Source organism: Hordeum vulgare, chromosome 3H (genome assembly GCF_904849725.1).
Source record: "Hordeum vulgare subsp. vulgare chromosome 3H, MorexV3_pseudomolecules_assembly, whole genome shotgun sequence".
NCBI lineage: Eukaryota > Viridiplantae > Streptophyta > Magnoliopsida > Poales > Poaceae > Hordeum > Hordeum vulgare.
Window position 1 is genome coordinate 1,881,548 of NC_058520.1, and position 22,903 is coordinate 1,904,450.

Sequence of the window (22,903 nt, forward strand, 5' to 3'; positions counted from 1 at the left end):
CTAGTAGCTAGATGGCTTCTTCTCTCTCTTGGATCTTCAATATATAGTTCTCCATGATCTTCATGGAGATCTATCCGATGTAATTCTTCTTTGCGGTGTGTTTGTAGAGATCCGATGAATTGTGGATTCATGATCAGATTATCTATGATATATATTTGAGTCTTTGCTGATCTCTTTTATCCATGATTTCATATCCTTGTAATTCTCTTCGAGTTATCGGTTTTGTTTGGCCAACTTGATCTATGATTCTTGCAATGGGAGAAGTGTTTGGTTTTGGGTTCATACCATGCGGTGACCTCACCCAGTGACAGAAGGGGTAGCGAGGCACGTATCGTGTTGTTGCCATCAAGGGTAAAAGATGGGGTTTTCATCATTGGTTTGAGTTTATCCCTCTACATCATGTCATCTTGCTTAAGGCTTTACTCTGTTTTCATGAACTTAATACACTAGATGCATGTTGGATAGCGGTCGATGTGTGGAGTAATAAGAAGTAGATGCTGACAGTATTGGTCCACTTGTGTCGGACGTGATGCCTATATGCATGATCATTGCCTTAGATAACTTTATGACTTTGCGCGATTCTATCAATTGCTCGACAGTAATTTGTTTACCTGCCGTGATATTTGCTTTTATGAGAGAAGCCTATAGTGAACACTATGGCCCCCGGGTCTATTTTCCATCCACTGTTTTCAGATCTATATTACTTTCTCTGTCAGATCTCACTTTTGCAAACAATCGTGAAGGGATTGACAACCCCTTTGTCGCGTTGGGTGCAAGTTGTTGTTTTTTGTGCAAGTAACTTGGCGCTTCATCTTGGAGCTCCTACTGGATCGATACCTTGGTTCTCAAACTGAGGAAAATACTTGTTGTTGCTATGCTACATCACCCTGTCCTCTTCAAGGGAAAAACCAACGCAATATCAAGTCAACTAGCCAATTTCTGATGACGTGACTGGGAAGTAGCATAGCTCCACTGCCACCACGCCGTCGTGCTGCCGGAGCTCTCTCCCTCAACTTCTCCTTCCCCCTTGATGGTTCAAGGTGTTGGAGACGTCACCGGGCTGCACGTGTGTTGAACGCGGAGGTGTAGTGATTCGTCACATTGATTGGAATCCACCGCGATCTGAATCGCTGCGAGTACGACTCCATCAACCGCGTTCATAGTAATGCTTCCGCTTAGCGATCTTGAAAGGTATGAAGATGCGCTTCTCTTTGCTCGTTGCTGGTTTCTCCATAGATAGATCCTTGTATGACGTAGGAATTTTTTTGAATTTGCTACGTTACCCAACATAAAGGGCCTGGCTCCTGGCGCAAGTCCTTTAGTCCCAGTTTGTGTGTGGAACCGGGACTAAAGATCATTCATCAGTCCCAGTTCTAGACACCAACCGGGACTAAAAGGATGCCTATATATATGCTTATCTCTGCCCGCTCACTCCTGTGTTTTTTGGCCGGCCAGCGTGTGAAGGTGTGTGTTACTTTGTTCTCACCTCCTGTGCACATAAGGTCTTCGATGAAATGCCTGATCCACATTTAAGTTTTCTCTCCTATCCAAGCTCCAATTCCTTCAAAATTTGTCTTGGTTTGACGGTGCACCAACTTTCCAAGTGTTCTAAAAAGGCTAGCAACTTCATCCTCATCTCTCAGTATTAGTTTAGCTCATTTCAAATGCTCTAAAAAGCTAGATGTGCACATCTAAGTGACTCAATCAATATTCCCCTTGCTTTACGTAGTGTCTTGCAAAAGAACTCCCGAGTCCCTCCCACGGGCGGCCGGGAGGCAGCCCCAGATCCATTCGTCCGGCCTCCTCACTACTCCTCCCCCCTCGCCGCCGCCCAAGGGCGCGGCCAGGCGAAGCCTTGCCTTCACCGACGGTGGCGGGGACTTTGGGTCCTCCAGCTCGAGCGGTGCTGGCACGGGTCGGCGCCCCCGGGTCGGAGCGTGGCGTTGGGTCGGGCGTCATGACGGGTGGGGGCGGCGCTCCGGCATTTCTGGTCCTTAGCAACTAGAGGCTGCGTTGTCGCTTTCCCTCTTGTGGGCATCATTTTGGAGCAAGTGTTTGCTGGATGGGACAAGAGGAGGAGCAGTCTTACATCTACCGCAAGGCCGACGACGGATCCCGACGGCATGGCGCTGCGGAGTTTTGGCGACGGATGCGTGTGCATGGATACATGCAAGATGGTAGTGTTGTATGACGCCATGGTGGTGTCGATGACTGGCCTGGCAAGGTTGGTGCACTAGTACCTGTTCTGGAGATGCATCAGTGGAAGACGGCGGAGCGGCCTCTCAGAGTGTGCCGGGCCGGTTTGTGACCCAGTTCGGACTTTGTGGCTTGGCTGGAGCATCCGACTTTAGATGTTTGGTTTTGATGCGATGTGTGTTTGGTATTAGGCCCGGACATTTTGCACGCCTCCATCAATGGAACGGGAGTACCGATGGTTGTGTTGTCTAGATGGTGGCTTCAGACATACTGATATATTATTTTGTAAGGCCTTTGTGAATAACTAATAAAATGGTGCATCCCCAACATGTCAGGGGTGTTGGAATTATGCCCTAGAGGCAATAATAAATATAGTTATTATTATAATTCCTGTATCTAGATAATCGTTTATTATCCATGCTATAATTGTATTGAATGAAGACTCATTTACATGTGTGGATACATAGACAAAACACCGTCCCTAGCAAGCCTCTAGTTGGCTAGCCAGTTGATCAAAGATAGTCAGTGTCTTCTGATTATGAACAAAGTGTTGTTGCTTGATAACTGGATCACGTCATTAGGAGAATCACGTGATGGACTAGACCCAAACTAATAGACGTAGCATGTTGATCGTGTCATTTTGTTGCTACTGTTTTCTGCGTGTCAAGTATTTATTCCTATGACCATGAGATCATATAACTCACTGACATCGGAGGAATGCCTTGTGTGTATCAAACGTCGCAACGTAACTGGGTGACTATAAAGATGCTCTACAGGTATCTCCGAAGGTGTCAGTTGAGTTAGTATGGATCAAGACTGGGATTTGTCACTCCGTGTGACGGAGAGGTATCTCGGGACCCACTCGATAATACAACATCACACACAAGCCTTGCAAGCAATGTGACTTAGTGAAAGTTGCGGGATCTTGTATTACGGAACGAGTAAAGAGACTTGCCGGTGAACGAGATTGAAATAGGTATGAGGATACTGACGATCGAATCTCGGGCAAGTAACATACCGAAGGACAAAGGGAATGACATACTGGATTATATGAATCCTTGGCACTGAGGTTCAAACGATAAGATCTTCGTAGAATATGTAGGATCCAATATGGGCATCCAGGTCCCGCTATTGGATATTGACCGAGTAGTCTCTCGGGTCATGTCTACATAGTTCTCGAACCCGCAGGGTCTGCACACTTAAGGTTTGACGTTGTTTTATGCGTATTTGAGTTATATGGTTGGTTACCGAATGTTGTTCGGAGTCCCGGATGAGATCACGGACGTCACGAGGGTTTCCGGAATGGTCCGGAAACGAAGATTGATATATAGGATGACCTCATTTGATTACCGGAAGGTTTTCGGAGTTACCGGGAATGTACCGGGAATGACGAATGGGTTCCGGGAGTTCACCGGGGGGGGGCAACCTATCCCGGGGAAGCCCATGGACCTTGAGGGTGGCACACCAGCCCTTAGTGGGCTGGTGGGATAGCCCAAAAGGGCCCTATGCGCCTAGGAAAGAAAATCAAAGAGAAAAGAAAAAAAAGAGGAGGTGGGAAGGGAAGGAAGGACTCCCACCCACCAAACCAAGTCCAACTCGGTTTGGGGGGGGGAGCCTTCCCCCTTGGACTCGGCCGACCCCCTTGGGGCTCCTTGAGCCCCAAGGCAAGGTCCCCTCCCTCCCACCTATATATACGGAGGTTTTAGGGCTGATTTGTGACGACTTTTCCACGGTAGCCCGACCACATACCTCCACGGTTTTTCCTCTAGATCGCGTTTCTGCGGAGCTCGGGCGGAGGCCTGCTGAGACAAGGTCATCACCAACCTCCGGAGCGCCGTCACGCTGCCGGAGAACTCTTCTACCTCTCCGTCTCTCTTGCTGGATCAAGAAGGCCGAGATCATCGTCGAGCTGTACGTGTGCTGAACGCGGAGGTGTCGTCCGTTCGATACTAGATCGTGGGAATGATCACGGGATTGTTCGCGGGGCGGATCGAGGGACGTGAGGACGTTCCACTACATCAACCGCGTTCACTAACGCTTCTGCTGTATGATCTACAAGGGTACGTAGATCACTCATCCCCTCTCGTAGATGGACATCACCATGATAGGTCTTCGTGCGCGTAGGAAATTTTTTGTTTCCCATGCGACGTTCCCCAAAAGTGGCATCATGAGCTAGGTTCATGCGTAGATGTCTTCTCGAGTTGAACACAAAAGTTTTTGTGGGTGGTGATGTGCGTTTTGCTGCCCTCCTTAGTATTTTCTTGATTCCACGGTATTGTTGGATTGAAGCGGCTTGGACCGACATTACTCGTACGCTTACGAGAGACTGGTTTCATCGCTACGAGTAACCCCGTTGCTCAAAGATGACTGGCAAGTGTCGGTTTCTCCAACTTTAGTTGAATCGGATTTGACCGAGGAGGTCCTTGGATGATGTTAAATAGCAACTCATATATCTCAGTTGTGGTGTTTGCGTAAGTAAGATGCGATCCTACTAGATACCCATGGTCACCACGTAAAACATGCAACAACAAAATTAGAGGACGTCTAACTTGTTTTTGCAGGGTATGCTTGTGATGTGATATGGCCAACGATGTGATGTGATATATTGGATGTATGAGATGATCATGTTGTAATAGTAAATATCGACTTGCACGTCGATGGTACGGCAACCGGCAGGAGCCATAGGGTTGTCTTTATACTAACGTTTGTGCTTGCAGATGCGTTTACTATTTTGCTAGGATGTAGCTTTAGTACTAATAGCATGAGTAGCACGACAACCCCGATGGCAACACGTTGATGGAGATCATGGTGTGGCGCCGGTGACAAGAAGATCGTGCCGGTGCTTTGGTGATGGAGATCAAGAAGCACGTGATGATGGCCATATCATGTCACTTATGAATTGCATGTGATGTTAATCCTTTTATGCACCTTATTTTGCTTAGAACGACGGTAGCATTATGAGGTGATCTCTCACTAACATTTCAAGACAAAATTGTGTTCTCCCCGACTGTGCACCGTTGCTACAGTTCGTCGTTTCGAGACACCACGTGATGATCGGGTGTGATAGACTCAACGTTCACATACAATGGGTGCAAAACAGTTGCGCACGCGGAACACTCGGGTTAAGCTTGACAAGCCTAGCATGTGCAGACATGGCCTTGGAACACATGAGACCGAAAGGTCGATCATGAATCATATAGATGATATGATTAGCATAGGGATGCTTACCACTGAAACTATACTCAACTCACGTGATGATCGGACTTGAGCTAGTATAAGTGGATCATGAACCACTCAAATGACTAGAGAGATGTACTTTTTGAGTGGGATGTTAGCGAATAATTTGATTAAAGTTAAACTCTAATTATCTTGAACATAGTCTAAGTCCACTTTGAATATATTTGTGTTGTAGATCATGGCTCACGCTACAGTCATCCTGAATTTTAATACATTCCTAGAGAAAGCTAAGTTGAAAGATGATGCAAGCAACTTTGTAGACTGGGCTCGTAATCTTAAGCTAATCTTACAAGCTGGGAAGAAGGATTATGTCCTTAATGCTGCGCTAGGAGATGAACCACCCGCTACGGCTGATCAGGATGTTAAGAACGCTTGGTTAGCACGTAAGGAGGACTACTCGATAGTTCAATGTGCAGTCTTGTATGGCTTAGAACCGGGACTTCAACGTCTCTTTGAGCGTCATGGAGCATTTGAGATGTTCCAGGAGTTGAAGTTTATCTTTCAGAAGAACGCCCGGATCGAGAGGTATGAGACCTCCGATAAATTCTATGCTTGCAAGATGGAGGAAAACTCGTCTGTCAGTGAACATGTGCTCAATGTCTGGGTGCTCAAACTGTCTAGCTGAGCTGGGGATTGAACTCCCGCAAGAGGCTATCACTGACAGAATCCTTCAATCACTGCCGCCAAGCTATAAAGGCTTTGTGTTGAACTACAACATGCAAGGGATGAACAAGTCTCCCGGCGAGTTGTTTGCGATGCTGAAAGTCGCAGAGTCTGAACTCCGTAAAGAGCATCAAGTGTTGATGGTGAATAAGACCACTAGTTTCAAGAGAAACGACAAAGGCAAGAAGGGTAATTCGAAGAAGAGCGGCAAGCCTGTTGCCAATCCGACGAAGAAACCCAAAGCTGGACCTAAGCCTGAAACGGAGTGTTACTATTGCAAGGGTATGGGTCACTGGAAGCGCAATTGCCCCAAGTATCTGGCAGATAAGAAGGCGGCCAAGGAAAAATCAGGTATATTTGATATACATGTTATTGATGTGTACTTAACCGGCTCTCGTAGTAGTGCCTGGGTATTCGATACCGGTTCTGTTGCTCATATTTGCAACTTGAAACAGGAACTGCGGAATAGACGAAGGCTGGCGAAAGATGAAGTGACGATACGCGTAGGAAATGGTTCCAAGGTTGATGCAATCACCGTCGGCACAGTTTCACTTCAGTTACCATCAGGATTAGTGATGAACTTAAATCATTGTTATTTAGTGCCTGCGTTGAGCATGAACATTATATCTGGATCTTGTTTATTGCAAGGCGGTTACTCTTTTAAGTTAGAGAATAATGGTTGTTCTATTTCTATGAGTAACATCTTTTATGGTCATGCACCTAATGTGAGAGGATTGTTCATATTGAATCTTGATAGCGATACGCATATACATAACATTGAGACCAAAAGAGTTAGAGTTAACAATGATAGCGCCATGTTTTTGTGGCACTGCCGCTTAGGTCATATTGGTGTAAAGCGCATGAAGAAACTCCATGTTGATGGACTTTTGGAGTCACTTGACTTTGATTCACTTGACACGTGCGAACCATGCCTCATGGGCAAGATGACTAAAACTCCGTTCTCCGGAACAATGGAGCGTGCAAGTGACTTGTTGGAAATCATACATACCGATGTGTGTGGTCTGATGAGCGTGGAGGCACGGGGCGGATATCGTTATTTTCTCACCTTCACTGACGATTTGAGTAGATATGGTTATGTCTACTTGATGAAGCACAAGTCTGAAACATTTGAAAAGTTCAAGCAATTTCAGAGTGAAGTGGAAAATCATCATAACAAGAAGATCAAGTTCCTACGGTCTGATCGTGGGGGTGAATATCTGAGTTTCGAGTTTGGTACTCACTTAAGACAATGTGGAATTGTTTCACAGTTAACACCGCCTGGAACACCACAGCGTAATGGTGTGTCCGAACGTCGTAATCGTACTCTATTAGAAATGGTGCGATCTATGATGTCTCTTACTGATTTGCCATTATCGTTTTGGGGTTATGCATTAGAAACAGCTGCATTCACTTTAAATAGGGCACCATCAAAATCCGTTGAGACGGCACCATACGAACTCTGGTATGGCAAAAGGCCAAAGTTGTCGTTTCTTAAAGTTTGGGGATGTGATGCTTATGTCAAAAAGCTTCAGCCTGAAAAGCTGGAACCCAAAGCGGAAAAATGCGTCTTCATAGGTTACCCAAAAGAGACAGTTGGGTACACCTTCTATCTCAAATCCGAGGGCAAAGTGTTTGTTGCTAAAAATGGAGCTTTTCTCGAGAAGGAGTTTCTCTCGAGAGAATTGAGTGGGAGGAAGATAGAACTTGACGAGGTTGTCGAACCTCTCATCCCTCTGGATGGTGGCGCAGGGCAAGGGGAAACCTCTGTCGTTGCGACGCCGGTTGAGGAGGAAGTTAATGATGATGATCATGAAACTCCAGTTCAAGTTTCTGTCGAACCACGCAGGTTGACGAGACCACGTGCTGCTCCAGAGTGGTACGGTAATCCCGTCTTATCAATCAAGTTGTTAGACAACAATGAACCTGCAAATTATGAAGAAGCAATGGTGGGCCCAGATTCCAACAAATGGCTAGAAGCCATGAAGTCCGAGATAGGATCCATGTATGAGAACAAAGTGTGGACTTTGGAGGTACTACCTGAGGGCCGCAAGGCTATTCAGAACAAATGGATCTTTAAGAGGAAGACGGACGCTGACGGCAATGTGACCGTTTATAAAGCTCGACTTGTGGCAAAGGGTTTTTCACAAGTTCAAGGAGTTGACTAAGATGAGACATTCTCACCCGTAGCGATACTTAAGTCCGTCAGAATCATGTTAGCAATAGCTGCATTTTTCGATTATGAAATCTGGCAGATGGATGTCAAAACGGCGTTCCTTAACGGTTTCCTTAAGGAAGAGTTGTATATGATACAACCCGAAGGTTTTGTCGATCCTAAGAATGCTAACAAGGTGTGCAAGCTCCAGCAATCCATTTATGGACTAGTGCAAGCATCTCGGAGTTGGAACAAACGCTTTGATGAGGTGATCAAAGCATTTGGGTTTATACAAGTGGTTGGAGAATCTTGTATTTACAAGAAAGTGAGTGGGAGCTCTGTGGCGTTTCTAATATTATATGTGGATGACATATTGCTGATTGGAAACAACGTGGAGTTTTTAGAGAGCATAAAGGATTACTTGAATAAGAGTTTCTCTATGAAGGACCTAGGAGAAGCTGCTTACATTCTAGGCATTAAGATCTATAGGGATAGATCAAAACGCCTGATAGGACTTTCACAAAGCACATACCTTGATAAAGTTTTGAAGAGGTTCGAAATGGAACAGTCCAAGAAAGGGTTCTTTCCAGTTTTACAAGGTACGAGATTGAGTAAGACTCAGTGCCCAGCAACTGATGAAGATAGAGAGCATATGCGCTCCGTCCCCTATGCTTCAGCCATAGGTTCTATCATGTATGCAATGCTGTGCAGTAGACCGGATGTTAGCCTGGCCATAAGTATGGCAGGTAGGTTCCAGAGTAATCCAGGACTGGATCACTGGACAGCGGTCAAGAATATCCTGAAGTACCTGAAAAGGACTAAGGAGATGTTTCTCGTGTATGGAGGTGACGAAGAGCTCGCCGTAAAAGGTTACGTCGATGCAAGCTTTGACACAGATCCGGACGACTCTAAGTCGCAAACCGGATACATATTTATTCTTAATGGGGGTGCGGTAAGCTGGTGCAGTTCCAAGCAAAGCGTCGTAGCAGATTCTACATGTGAAGCTGAGTACATGGCTGCCTCGGAGGCGGCTAAGGAGGGTGTCTGGATGAAGCAGTTCATGACGGATCTTGGAGTGGTGCCAAGTGCACTGAATCCAATAACCTTGTTCTGTGACAACACGGGTGCCATTGCCTTAGCAAAGGAACCACGGTTTCACAAGAAGACCAGACACATCAAACGACGCTTCAACCTCATCCGCGACTACGTCGAGGGAGAGGATGTAAATATATGCAAAGTGCACACGGATCTGAATGTAGCAGACCCGCTGACTAAACCTCTTCCACGGCCAAAGCATGATCAACACCAGAACTGTATGGGTGTTAGATTTATTACAATGTAATTCACATGATGATGTGAGGGCTAGATTATTGACTCTAGTGCAAGTGGGAGACTGTTGGAATTATGCCCTAGAGGCAATAATAAATATAGTTATTATTATAATTCCTGTATCAAGATAATCGTTTATTATCCATGCTATAATTGTATTGAATGAAGACTCATTTACATGTGTGGATACATAGACAAAACACCGTCCCTAGCAAGCCTCTAGTTGGCTAGCCAGTTGATCAAAGATAGTCAGTGTCTTATGATTATGAACAAAGTGTTGTTGCTTGATAACTGGATCACGTCATTAGGAGAATCACGTGATGGACTAGACCCAAACTAATAGACGTAGCATGTTGATCGTGTCATTTTGTTGCTACTGTTTTCTGCGTGTCAAGTATTTATTCCTATGACCATGAGATCATATAACTCACTGACATCGGAGGAATGCCTTGTGTGTATCAAACGTCGCAACGTAACTGGGTGACTATAAAGATGCTCTACAGGTATCTCCGAAGGTGTTAGTTGAGTTAGTATGGATCAAGACTGGGATTTGTCACTCCGTGTGACGGAGAGGTATCTCGGGGCCCACTCGGTAATACAACATCACACACAAGCCTTGCAAGCAATGTGACTTAGTGAAAGTTGCGGGATCTTGTATTACGGAACGAGTAAAGAGACTTGCCGGTGAACGAGATTGAAATAGGTATGCGGATACTGACGATCGAAGCTCGGGCAAGTAACATACCGAAGGACAAAGGGAATGACATACGGGATTATATGAATCCTTGGCACTGAGGTTCAAATGATAAGATCTTCGTAGAATATGTAGGATCCAATATGGGCATCCAGGTCCCGCTATTGGATATTGACCGAGGAGTCTCTCGGGTCATGTCTACATAGTTCTCGAACCCGCAGGGTCTGCACACTTAAGGTTCGACGTTGTTTTATGCATATTTGAGTTATATGGTTGGTTACCGAATGTTGTTCGGAGTCCCGGATGAGATCACGGATGTCACGAGGGTTTCCGGAATGGTCCGGAAACGAAGATTGATATATAGGATGACCTCATTTGATTACCGGAAGGTTTTCGGAGTTACCGGGAATGTACCGGGAATGACGAATGGGTTCCGGGAGTTCACCGGGGGGGGCAACCTACCCCGGGGAAGCCCATGGACCTTGAGGGTGGCACACCAGCCCTTAATGGGCTGGTGGGACAGCCCAAAAGGGCCCTATGCGCCTAGGAAAGAAAATCAAAGAGAAAAGAAAAAAAAGAGGAGGTGGGAAGGGAAGGAAGGACTCCCACCCACCAAACCAAGTCCAACTCGGTTTGGGGGGGGGGGAGCCTTCCCCCTTGGACTCGGCCGACCCCCTTGGGGATCCTTGAGCCCCAAGGCAAGGTCCCCTCCCTCCCACCTATATATACGGAGGTTTTAGGGCTGATTTGTGACGACTTTTCCACGGCAGCCCGACCACATACCTCCACGGTTTTTCCTCTAGATCGCGTTTCTGCGGAGCTCGGGCGGAGCCCTGCTGAGACAAGGTCATCACCAACCTCCGGAGCACCGTCACGCTGCCGGAGAACTCTTCTACCTCTCCGTCTCTCTTGCTGGATCAAGAAGGCTGAGATCATCGTCGAGCTGTACGTGTGCTGAACGCGGAGGTGCCGTCCGTTCGGTACTAGATCGTGGGACTGATCGTGGGATTGTTCGCGGGGCGGATCGAGGGACGTGAGGACGTTCCACTACATCAACCGCGTTCACTAACGCTTCTGCTGTACGATCTACAAGGGTACGTAGATCACTCATGCCCTCTCGTAGATGGACATCACCATGATAGGTCTTCGTGCACGTAGGAAATTTTTTGTTTCCCATGCGACGTTCCCCAACAAGGGGTATATCCTCCTTTTAAAAAAAAGTGACTCAATCACGCATAGAAAGAAAAAGAAAAATAACTCACGAATCTCCATGCAAAATCAATAGCATAGAACTTAGATGTGTCATGGCAAAACTGTTTTAATAACTATAGAGGAGAGTTGCATCTAGTTCTTTTTTTTTTGAAAGTGGAACACCTTGCATTCCAATCTTACGGTAGACCAGCCAAATCGGCGGCCACAGCACGAGTTACACCATTCGGGAAGTTAGACTGCCACACTTGGCTATCATAGTCTCCCACCATTCCACTTGTCGCAAGCACATGTGCGGCGGTGTTACACATACGAGGAGAGTACACCACCTGCCACTCCAGGAAGCCGAATTGTAGACGAAACTTAGCCTCACGGAAGAGGATCCCCATTGGTCCCCGATCCTGCACCGATGATGAGAACGCCTGCTGGAGGTTGGTGCAGTCCGTCTCAAAGATGACTCGGCCCCATCCCCTGATCCTCGACAAAGGCTATCACACGCATCAACGCTTCTGTTTCTGCCTGGAGTGGGTCCGTTATGTAGGCAAGTCGCCCCCCCCGCCATGCCAACCAGGGCTCCCTCATGGCCTCGGGCTACAGCACCCCAGCCACCATCGCCAGTGCTAGCGGTAAAGGCGGCATCCAGGTTGATCTTAATAACATCATCAGGGGGAGGCTGCCATCGCTGGAGGCGCTTCGGCTCAGGTTGTTTCTTTCCCAGGCACTCCACCCATTCCCTGACCGTGGAATTGATTAGTGCTCCCAACACCTCTGCTGATCGTTGCCCCTTTTTATGATTGACACTATTTCTCTCCGCCCACCACCTCCATAGCAGGCAGATCACCCACAATTTCTGCGTCTCCTGCAATCAGCATGTTCTGTGGACTATGGCACTTCAGGAGTTCTCGCCGTATCCGTTCCATTCCTCCCTCCCTCCAGACTTGTTTCACCTGTTTACACTTTAGAAAGAGATGTGCTCCATCCTCAGGCAGGCGGCAACACATGAGGCATGTCGTATCCAGCTCCACTCCCAGTTGTTCAACATTTCAGAGTAAAGGATGACTATTGTGTGCTAAGCGCCACATGAAATGATGGACACGAGCTGGGCACCGGGTTTTCCATAATTGCTTCCAAAATCTCTCCTTTTGCCCCTGGTCTACTGACGGTTCCCCGAGCCGTCTGCCATTCGCTCTGCGTTGAAGCTCCGTGTACACCCTATAGGCCGACCGTACCGAGAACATGCCCTTCCGATCTGGATGCCATGCTACGAAATCATCGTAATGCTCACATATAGGAATGCAAAGAATAGCCTTGGCGTCGACAGGACAGAAAGTTTGGCGCACCAGCTGCTCATCCCATGTGTTGGTTGTCGGGTCAAGAAGTTCAGATACCTTTGTCAGCAGATGTGGCCCTTGGAGGGTGCTTGGTAGACGGGTGTCGCTATTGGGAAGCCAAGGGTCTGACCAGATGTTAATATGATCACCAGAACCAACCCTCCATATCATGCCAGCTCTCACCACCTCCACCCCTTGAAGTAAACTCCTCCATACATAGCTCATACCAGGTTGAGAAGTAGCCTGCAGCACGTCACCATGAGGGAAGTACTTCGCCTAGAGCACACGGGCACACAGGGATTCAGGCACCTGGATGATTCTCCATATCTGGCGTGCCAACAGAGACATGTTAAAAGCGTGGAGGTCCCGAAATCCCAGACCCCCCTGCTCCTTTGGTAGCATCATCTTCTCCCAGCCTGCCCAATGGTGTCGGTCTTCTTCATCCTGGTTTGCCCACCAGAACTGGCATACCATCTGACGAATACTATCACACAGTGCTTTCGTAAGATCAAAACACCCCATAGCATATGTGGGCATCGCCTGGATAACAGCTTTCATAAGTACCTCCTTCCCTGCCTTGGACAATAGCTTGATTTTCCATCCCTTCAGGATCTCCCAAATGCGGTCCCTAATATATTCAAAGCACTTCCGTCGTGATTGTCCGACATACCTAGGTAAGCCCAAGTAGTTACCATTCTCCCCCTCCGAGTTCAGACCAAGCAATGCTAACACCTCCTGTTTCCGTTGGTACGATACGTTGCGACTGAAGAGCACTGCAGATTTATCCCTGTTAATCATCTGCCTAGATCCACGTTCATACACTTGCAGTATGTTATTTATAATCCCAATGCTTTCCGGGGTGGCCTCGGACAACAGGAGTGAATCGTCTGCAAAAAGAAGATGGCTGACCGTTGGCGCGGCTGGAACCACCTATATCCCATGAATCTGACCCGTGTCCAACGCTTGTTGTAGCAGAGCCGAGAGTCCTTCGGCACACAGGAGGAAAAGATACGGCGAAATCGGGTCACCTTGGCGCAGGCCTCTACCCGGGATCACCTGCTCCGTGTATTCACCATTAACTTTGAACTGGAACCGCACCGTTCGAATGCACTTGCTGATTAGTCCCACGAAACTGGGGGCAAACCCGAGCCGTGTCATCACTGTCTCCAAGAAAGCCCACTCGACACGATCATAGGCCTTACTCATGTCCAACTTCAGCGCAACATAGGCAGTACCACCCGACCTTTTCCTCTTCAGATAATGTGTCATCTCATATGCTAGGATAGTATTATCTGAGATGAGCCGCCCTCGTACGAAAGCACTTTGATTCGGTGAGATAACTTCCCCCAAGATGCATTTAAGCCTATTAGCTAACACCTTAGACACCAACTTATAGACTACGTTGCAAAGGCTAATAGGGCGTAGATCCTTCATCGTTTCCGGGTTTTGAACCTTGGGGATAAGAGCCACTAGGGTATCGTTCCATCCCTCAGGTAAACTGCCGCCTCGCAACACATGCAAAACCTCGCGGGTCACATCATCACCAACTAGATGCCAGTAGTGCTTATAGAAAATCGCTGGTAGACCATCCACACCAGGGGCTTTCAGATCACCGATACTGTCCAGCGCCTCCTTAACTTCCACCGCGGTAAACTCCGCAGTTAGGACACCATTCATCAGGGGCATGCTTTGGGAGATATGTGTTCAAGAATAGGGGCCACGTCCGCACCTGCCATGGGGGTAAATAAGGAGGTAAAATAGTTAGTAATCAGTCTCTTCATGCCCTCCACATCCTCCACCACCACTCCATCTTCTCTTCTCAGCCGTGTAAGGGAGTTCTGTTTCTTCCTCTCCGAAGCATACGCATGGAAATACCTCGTATTGCGATCACCCTCCGTCAGCCAATTAGCATGGGCACGCTGGCGCCATACAAGGTTTTCTTGCTCCTCAAGACGGTCTAGTTTAAAGCTTAGTGTTTGTTCTTTCCTGACCTGGTGATCCGAGATCGGTTCCTTTCGAGTAGCCTCCAACTCAGCTCTAATCTTCTTCATCTGCTTCCTAATGTCCCCCAACACCTCCCGGTTCCAATTGCTTAGGGCACCCAGGACCTCCGCTAATCTGGTCTTGACAGGTGGGTTCATAGCCTTGCTCCATGCGTTCTCCACGATACTGTCACAGTCTTCCTCGAGTAGCCACTTCGCCTCGAAGCGTGGTAGCCGTGGACCTGCAGCCAGGCGCCGCATTCTCTGGCTTCCATCCCTTGACAACAACACCGGGCGATGATCCGAGTGATAGGGGTCCCCATTTGTGACTTTATATGCTGGAAAACGGGTACACCAGCTCGGATTAGCAACAACACGATCCAGACGCTCTTGGATATATCCATCAACGCGGTAGTTTTTATTTCTCCAGGTAAAGACATCACCATCAAAGCCGAGGTCATGCAGGTTACAAAAATCTAGGGCATTCCGAAAATTTTGCATCATTCTATGGTCCCGCGGGACACCCCCCTGTTTTTCATGGCTAAATAAAATTTCGTTGAAATCTCCCAAGCAGACCCAAGGCAGAGCCAGTTGGTGATGAAGAGTCCGTAGCAATCTCCACGTCTCCACCTTCCTCTCCGTATGCGACTCCCCATATATCCCTATAAGACGCCACTTGAAACCATCTGGCTCCTCAACTATGGCATCAATGTGCATCCTACCCTTCCAACAAACTGTAAGCTTGATTCCTTTCCTCCAGAACAGTGCCAATCCTCCACTCTTGCCGACGTTGTCCTGCACCTCCATGTGATACAGACTTAGTTGGTCTCTGAACTTACCCATTCTCCCTCTGTCTAGTTTTGTTTCCGACAGAAAAAGAATGTCGGGGTCCTCCTCCTTCTGTAATTTCAGAAGGCTACGCACTGCCGGGCCATTCCCCAAACCCCGGCAGTTCCACGCACAAAGCTTCATTGGGTCTCGGAGGGTTGTCCCGGCAACCCCGTGTTCATAACTGCATCAGTGGTCTGGCCCTGTTCAAATTTCTGCTTCTTGTGCTCTTCCACCTCCTCCGGTTCCACGTGGTCACCACCTCGCTTCAGCCCAATAATCACTTCCTGACAGCCGCCCGTTCCTCCAGTAATCCCCTCTACAACCTTCCTCCCCCCTTCATGTTGGGGAACGTCGCATGGGAAACAAAAATTTTCCTACACGCACGAAGTCCTATCATGGTGATGTCCATCTACGAGAGGGGATTTCCGATCTACGTATCCTTGTAGATCGCACAGCAGAAGCGTTAAGAAACGCGGCTGATGTAGTGGAACATCCTCACGTCCCTCGATCCGCCCCGCGAACCGTCCCACGAACCGTCCCGCGATCCGTCCCGCGATCCGCTCCGATCTAGTGCCGAACGGACGACACCTCCGCGTTCAGCACACGTACAGCTCGACGATGATCTCGGCCTTCTTGATCCAGCAAGAGAGACGGAGAGGTAGATGAGTTCTCCGGTAGCGTGACGGCGCTCCGGAGGTTGGTGGTGATCTAATCTCAGCAGGGCTCCGCCCGAGCTCCGCAGAAACGCGATCTAGAGGAAAAACCGTGGAGGTATGTGGTCGGGCTGCCGTGGCAAAGTTGTCTCAAATCAGCCATAATACCTCAGTATATATAGGAGGGAGGGAGGGGAGGAGGCAGCCTCAAACCCTCAAGGTTTGGCCGAAATTTGAGGTGGAGGAGTCCTACTCCAATCCTACTTGGAGTAGGATTCCACCTTCCCACTTGGAAACTCTTTCCACCTTGTGTTTTTCCCTTCTCAAACCTTATGGGCCTTAGTGGGAACTTATTCCAGCCCACTAGGGGCTGGTTTATCTCTTCCCATAGCCCATGAGACCCCTTGGGGCGTGACACCCCTCTCGATGGTCCCCGTCACCCCTCCCGGCACTCCCGGTACACTACCGATGAGCCCGAAACTTTTCCGGTAATGCCCGAAAACTTTCCGGTAACCAAATGAGGTCATCATATATATCAATCTTCGTCTCCGGACCATTCCGGAAACCCTCGTGACGTCCGTGATCCCATCCGGGACTCCAAACAACATCCGGTAACCAACCATATAACTCAAATACGCATAAAACATCGTCGAACCTTAAGTGTGCAGACCCTGCGGGTTCGAGAACTATGTAGACATGACCCGAGGGACTCCTCGGTCAATATCCAATAGCGGGACCTGGATGCCCATATTGGATCCCACATATTCCGAAGATCTTTATCGGTTGAACCTCAGTGCCAAGGATTCATATAATCCCGTATGTCATTCCCTTTGTCCTTCAGTATGTTACTTGCCCGAGATTCGATCGTCGGTATCCGCATACCTATTTCAATCTCGTTTACCGGCAAGTCTCTTTACTCGTTCCGTAATACAAGATCCCGCAACTTACACTAAGTCACATTGCTTGCAAGGCTTGTGTGTGATGTTGTATTACCGAGTGGGCCCCGAGATACCTCTCTGTCATACGGAGTGACAAATCCCAGTCTTGATCCATACTAACTCAACGAACACCTTCGGAGATACCTCTAGAGCATCTTTATAGTCACCCAGTTACGTTGCGACGTTTGATACACACAAAGCATTCCTCCGGTGTTAGTGAGTTATATGATCTCATGGTCATAGGAACAAATACTTGACACGCAGAAAACAGTAGCAACAAAATGACACGATCAACATGCTACGTCTATTAGTTTGCGTCTAGTTGATCACATGATTATCCTAATGATGTGATCCCGTTATCAAGTAACAACACTTGCCTATGGCCAGGAAACCTTGACCATCTTTGATCAACGAGCTAGTCAACTAGAGGCTTACTAGGGATAGTGTTTTGTCTATGTATCCACACAAGTATTGTGTTTCCAATCAATACAATTATAGCATGGATAATAAACGATTATCATGAACAAATAAATATAATAATAACTAATTATTATTGCCTCTAGGGCATATTTCCAACACTTCACTCGTTTGAACGTGCCACCTTTCTTACCCTTCCCTTTCTGCTCCACTCCCCTTTCCTTTGTAGGCTCATGAACTACCAGAGTGTAACCAGTTCTTGCTCCATCCCCCCCCCCATCATCCACCATCATATAACGCTGCGGCATCTCCTCATACACCAACCCACAAACCCCTGCTGCAACACCCTTCGTGTCACTACATGCCGTGCTACCTCCCCCTCCCTCCTCGATACCCATCTCCCCAGCCGGGAAGGCCAGCTGCTTGCCCACCTCCGCCTCCTTAGCACCCGCCGGTTTCTTAATCGGACTCGTAACCTCCTATCCCTTCTCATCGTTACCAGTACGCTCCGCACCACTGCCCCTGTCCTTGCGCCAAGACGGGCCATCGCTCCCTGATAGACTACGACGACCCCAGCCTGCTGAGCTCTTCCCTCCCCAGCTACGCCCCCCTGCCCCCCATCGTTCCCCCCTGTTTCTGTTTTCCAGGCCTCCCCGTCTAGGGATGAACACACGTAGCTAGGGGCCAAACTGCGCCTTCTCTCCTTTCTTCAGCTTCATCCCACACACCTTATCAGTATGCCCGATGATCCCACACACGTAGCAGAAGTCTGGAAGGTGTTCATATTCAAACGGACACCAATTCTTCCCACCCAACATTGCTTCCTTCCCATGGGGGTCTACCTGATCCGTCTGCACAGCCTCAGCATCCTCCTCCTCCAGCGTAAAACCCCGCATCAACGGGGCCTTGATATTCATGCGGACCTTAACCCAAAGGAACCTACCCATGGCTTTTCCATCTGCTCCAGCTTCCACTTCCTGCACTTCCCCAATCAAGGAACCGATCGCCTCTCCCGTCTCCTTACACATCATCCCAAGGGGCGGCCTCATGATCCTCACCCAAATAGGAATAGTGTCGAAGCTATAATCTTCCGGTCTCTTACTCGCAATGAACTCTTCGAAAACTAACAGATCACTCCCAAACTCCCACGGCCCCCCTTCTAGTGCCAACCTCTTGCCCGATTCCTGTCCAAACGTGAAGAGAAAGATGTTCTCCCCAACTTCCTTGCACTCCAGGCCTTTGATCGGGCACCAAATTCTTCCCAAAGTCTCAGCCATCGCCTCCACAAACACCGGCTTCTCTGACATAAGCTTCGCCAGGGCTTGCGGTTCCACCATCCCCACCTTCCCTGATCCGGTCCATCCGATCTTGACTCCCTTCCGCTCCTTCTCCGACAACTTCAGGTTGTGCAGCAACCCTTCAACCTTCTCCATGAGGACACCAAACGAATTCACAAGTACCGAACTAGGGTTTAAGGTGGTGTACGATCGTGGCCCCTAGACCCATGAAAGGCTGAGAGGTGGATGGGTTCGAGGAGGGGGCGAGGGGACCGATCGCACGGCAGCGCAGATCCCCAAAGCAGGGTAGAGATCAACGACGCAACGACGCGAACACACATTGACAGCTTCACAATTGAATGTTAAAAGGTTGACTTTCTAACAGATAAGATGTAAGTTGAGATGCTCAAAGAATACCATGATCAGAAGGTTCCAGTATACAGCAATAGTTCACCGTTAATCCATCATCTCCTCGATTATATTTGACTTCAGCAAAGAATAGGTTGCCATTGTCAACACCATAAGATCCTTTGGTCTTTGCAGAAGAACTCAGATCCCGTCATCCGGCCCTCCTCTCTACTCCTCCTCCTCCCTCGCCGCCGCCCAATCAAGCATAGAAAGAAAAAGAAAAGTGAAAAAAGTAAAATAACTCACGAATCTCCATGTAAAATCAATAACATAGGACTTAAATGTGTCATGGCACATCTAGATGTGCTTTAGCAAAACGGTTTTAATAACCATACAGGAGAGTTGCATGTATAGTTCTTTAAGAGAGTACAACACCAAAGATGGCTCGATCCATACAACGCCGAAGATGACACGACCCAAACATCAACACGACCCAAGATGGCACCACATAGACGATGAAATACGATAGACTAAACAATTGAGTCCATCCTCTAACTCACATTACTTCAATGAAATAACTAAATTGAAAGGGTTACACCGTATCCTAAAGGTTAGGCAGACAAATTAATATAAGATGTATACGTAGTATTATTCCTCAGAGAACGACGGACAGAGGCAGATCCCATAGCTGCAATATCAAGAGTTAAGTCAGAAGGCAAATAGGAGACGTTCTTCCATTCCAGAAACAAGCGTTCCAATTTTGACTTTGGCAGTTATTTAAGCCTCAAATTGTACGATATGAAAATAAATACGGTAATTGTACGATATTTAAGCCTCAAATTCCAGAAGCCTCAAATTTTGACTTTCCGGTAACTGCATCATCATCGTACGCCTGAAGAAAATAAATACACAGGCAAGGAATTATTCATCCATGAGTCGACGAATAGATGGTACTATGCTAGCTGCACAGGAATTAGGACAATATATTGTCATTACCTTGAATTGTGATCTCAGTCTTTCCACTTCTTCATCAGACTGTAGAAGAGGTGTAACAAACCATGCATAAAACTAGATAAGTGCTAAAAACAAGCTTTGCCAGAAAGAAACGGAAAAACGTTACACTTACATCCTCGTAATAACGGTCCTCGCAATAACACGGAGGTAGTTGAGGTGCACCATTCTCAAAACGATACGAGATGTTCCGCCGACCACAAGCATATGCATTACCATCATTGGGGTGCTTCATATCAGATCCACAACCATAGCAGAGGCCTGTGTTTTATTTAAAAGAAGAGGGGTAATTATTGTCAATTGTAACTGCCAAATAACTAACCAGGCGCGAATACATATCATAACAGCTTCAGAATTGAATGTCAAAAGGTTGACTGTCTAACAGATAAGATGTAAGCTGAGATGCTCAAAGAATACCATGATCAGAAGGTTCCAGTATACAGCAACAGTTCACCGTTAATCCATCATCTCCTCGATTATATTTGACTTCAGCAAAGAATAGGTTGCCATTGTCAACACCATAAGCTCCTTTGGTCTTTGCAGTGAAATTCATATGAAAGTACGTCCAGTGGATGTAATAATCCTCCCAAAGAGGCTTGCCATGCAGAAAATCTTTGACCTCATATGCAATATCCTAAAATAAGAGATGTGGATCCTATCAGTGATTGCAATAATTTGTTAGCATCCCTGCTATGCTAGCAGCACAGAGGGATGATGGAGGGAGGAAAGAGTGCCAACCCCAAAAAGATTGTGATGGTCGTTATACTCGTCCACCAAAGCTCGAGCCAACTGGTAATACTTATCACGCCTTTTATCCTTAACATGTGATCCACGCTTCCTTGTGCCATCAGGATAGTAACGAACACATTTTACCATCGCGTCCACTCGAGAAAGCCCCGCACACCTAGTTCAGATTAATTCATAGCACCTCAATATGATTAGCTAATTGTGCCTCCTTAAAAGTGGATGAATACAGATTGATAAAAGTAATAATAAGAACCCTTAAATTGTTTTATACTCATTGTTTCTTTTGGTCCCCTACTCATTGTGTTTCAAACTGTTCTTTTCACCAGTTGAGGAACTCATTGCTACTAGCTAGCTTACAATTATACAAATCCCAGTTCAGAAAATCCCTATTTAATCAAGTCTCACAGATATAGCTACAAAAAAGAGTGTAATAAACACTAAGTAGTTGTCAAATACTGTAGACTATTAACGTTAATACAGGCAGGTCCTTATTGCAATCAATCAAAAACAGTCTAACTATGTGATAATCTTTTGTTGCCTACGACCCTACGTCATATATACAAAGCTCTGCCTCGATATATTCAATGCCAACTATGCACAAATTAAAACCAGGAGAAATGAATTAACGAAAATACAGACAAAAGTTGAGAAACGTTACATTGTTGGATCTTGGTTGTCAATGAGATACCGATCGATAGAGTCGTTAACTTGATCTAAGCTGTGAAACGGCCCACCCACATGAGGATACGTGCGGAAAGATCCTGTACGGTCCCTGTTGGTATAAAATGTAATTCCCCAGTCAAAAACAGTACGTCCCCAAATGGGCGACGAGAAAAGGCTGCACCCTCGTGGTCCATTGTTTGAATCTTGGAATGGCAGGACATCCAGTTTTTGCAGCGTAGGTGCCGATGCAGGCTGGTCCATATGCTGTTCATTACACCTGAAGTTTAACAGGGAGACCCAATGAGTAACAGAGCAACAATATAACTCACTTTTATTAGGAGATGATGAGTGATGAAACATGTGTAATATAAACCTACAGATACAGCAGATAGGGAAACTAAATTTATTTTGCTTTCTATATATGAAAGTTGTCTACCAAGAGAACAAACATCCGATTGAAGTATAATTAATTTCCCTCCCCTCAGGCCTTGTTCGGTTAATCCCCTCCCAGGACCAGGAGGGGATTGAGGAGGATTGAAGGGGATTTAGGTGAAATTTACCTTGTTGAGTCCCCTCCAAATCTAAAGGAACCGAACGAGGCCTCAAGAAGAAATCAAACCCCATCAACAAACCAAGTTTAAACTAGATCAAGCATATAAAATAATCAAGATTGGACGAGAGGCAGGCCATACGGCATTACGGCGTCGGAGAGTATGCAGAGTATGGCGGAGGGCTCTCCGGAAGATACTCAGCGAGCATCTCTGAGAAATGAGCGTATGGCGTCGGCGGCGGAGCATGCTCTTGCTCTGACGTCGGAGCAGACGACGGGGTGAACACCGGGGCGTACGGCCAAGCCTGTGTCGCGGACGCCGACGACAGGGACGTCGAAGCATACATTGGGTACGACCGATCCTGCGCAGCGTTTGTTGGAGCGGTCATCGATCAGAGGATCAGGTGGCGATTAGAGGAAGGAACGACGGGACGGAAGGTAGGGATTAGGATTAGGGTTTGGAGTAAATAAAGCAAAGAGAGAGGAGGGAACGGCTCCGTTCTACTCGTATCGTATATATACATGTCTATCCTCGCGCTCCGGGACAAGTCGTTTCCATGATCGGCCTAAACAAGGTCAACATGGAAAATCTCAGCGGTCTCATCATGAAGCATACAAGGTCGTACGTATTGGACGATGATTCCACGTCTGTTTCGTCCTGGCCAAGATGCATGG

General features: G+C 47.3%; 1 pseudogene; it reads right to left on the minus strand.

Moving 5' to 3' along the window:
• Positions 1-11,659: 11,659 nt before the first annotated feature.
• Positions 11,660-15,054, minus strand: LOC123439069 (annotated as a pseudogene).
• Between the last annotated feature and the right edge of the window lie 7,849 nt (positions 15,055-22,903).